The sequence below is a fragment of the Wolffia australiana genome, chromosome 8, assembly GCF_029677425.1.
Source record: "Wolffia australiana isolate 7733 chromosome 8, ASM2967742v1".
NCBI lineage: Eukaryota > Viridiplantae > Streptophyta > Magnoliopsida > Alismatales > Araceae > Wolffia > Wolffia australiana.
Genome location: NC_135842.1, coordinates 12,429,418 through 12,431,432, shown reverse-complemented (window position 1 = coordinate 12,431,432; position 2,015 = coordinate 12,429,418). Strand labels below are relative to the sequence as shown.

The 2,015-nt window shown below is 38.6% G+C and overlaps 1 long non-coding RNA gene across 1 annotated transcript; it reads right to left on the bottom strand.

Annotated features, from left to right (window-relative positions):
• Window positions 1–499: 499 nt before the first annotated feature.
• On the bottom strand, window positions 500–1,245 carry LOC144707047 (uncharacterized). The gene is made up of 2 exons (XR_013582390.1): window positions 979–1,245; window positions 500–847 (listed from the first exon to the last, which is right to left on the bottom strand). It is a non-coding gene; the product is annotated as an uncharacterized LOC144707047 (long non-coding RNA).
• Between the last annotated feature and the right edge of the window lie 770 nt (window positions 1,246–2,015).

The window sequence follows — 2,015 nt, the reverse complement described above, 5'->3', positions numbered from 1 at the left end:
CCTTTTACCACTTATATCTATATTTACTAGCATTATTCACCTTTTAGGAAAAATTTATGTTATATTTTCCCAACTTCTATTTTTATGCATTTTATTGATTTTTGAGACTAACCCCCATGGACTCCTTAGATTCAAGTGTATTCTCACATTTTGTTGGAATTTAAATAATCTTCAGGACTTAAATAAAATGGTGAATTTGGGATACAAATAGGAGGAATGGAGAAACTCAACCCCTCTCCAAATAACAAGAAGACTCCCAATACACAACAAGCCCACTTTTAAAGCCCATTCAAACCTCTTTTAGAACCTGGTCAAGCAAAGGCAAGAATTGTGGAAGTAACCCAAATTTTGAATTTGAAAGGCCTATTTTCAAATTTGAACCTTTGGCCCTTAAGACACGTGAGAACAGGGTTTCTGTGATCAACAAAAGGTTTTGAGTGTAATTTTCTCACTTTTCTCTATGTAATCAATGGATATCATAGACTTCAGGCTTTCCAACTCATCAAGTGACACTCAAAAATTCATTATGTAGCAAAAATTACAAAAAATTTCATCCACTACCCATTGCTGCCCAATCTATCGTCCGGCAGTGTGCCGCCACTGACGTGATGGAAATTGGCAGTCGTTTTAACACCAATTCGCGCGTCAACAGTATACTCAGACTCGAGTACATTATGATAAAATTTAGCACAGTGGCGAGTTGAGGTCCAGCCCACAAGGATTTAGTTTCATCAAGAAGATTTGCACGTTTGAAAGTCAATTCCATAAAATTTAAACGACGAGTAAGATGAGAAGAAGGTTTCACGGTGAAGGCACGAAGAACACGTCGAGAATTTGCCGATTAAATCTGAAATCGAAGAAATTGGGTAGAATCGGGTGAATAAGCGACGATCAAAAATTCTGGTTCGGGTGAATAAGCGACGATCAAAAAAGCTGAGAAAACTCTAACTTACAAAAATTTCAGGAAGCAATGTTTACCTTAAAAAACATCAAAATTAAATTTTAAGAACGAGCATCGTAAATTCGTTACATCACGGTGCCGGTCACGCGCCGAGGTAGGATCTCTCGCTTGGGCAACACCGGGGTCGACAACGGAATCACCGGTGGCAATCTCCTTCCTCCTCTTCGGGAGTTTGACGATCAGCTTTTTAGGGCTGCCGCCAAACTCCAGCTGTTGATCTCCGAGTGGGCAAGATCGATCTCTTCTTTTCTTCGTTTTTCTTTTCTTTCTCTTTCTTTTTTTCATTTTTATATCTCTTCTTTGCGCGACCAATCAGATTGTGCCACTTGTGTAAGCCTTTAAGTGATACGGTGTACCGTGGGTGCACCGTATCACTAATTCTCGTAACCGTCTGCTGAAGCCATCGGACGCGCCACATCATGCCACGTCGTCCATGAAGGCGTCACGCTGGCGCCCTATGTGTGTGCCACGTGAGCTAGGCCTTTAGTGGGCCAACCCTCCTTTTGCTCTTCTTTCATCTCGGCCCATTCGCACTGATCCAAACAGCCCAAAACGCTCTTCCTACAAAAAATGTAGAAAATCTCGCAAGTGATTTATGATTTTTTCTCATTTTCAAACAGTCATAACCTTTTATAAAAATATCCAAATTAAGTGAGACTTTTCTAGATTTTTATGATTCCAAACATCTTCAAGATCACTGATCCTGCGCATTAAAAAAACATTATTTAACCATTCAACATTAGTTCTAGATTAGGCACTTTGGTGAGAGTATCAGTTTGTGAATTGCCTTTAAAGCCTTGAAATCTATTCATCTTGGCTCCTGCACATCATCAACTCAAAAGAGTTTATTAATTGACCATAGTTTGACCTTGTGAAAGATCAAACCTCCTAATTTACTCATATTATCACATAAACAACAAATATTAAGCAAATGAGTGATGAAATGAGATAAATGATAAAAATGCTCAAAATACATCATCACGTGCATATATTTGTGTGAATTCTGCGTTAATTTCATTCATAAATGATAATAATGCATGTCATGATTGCACGT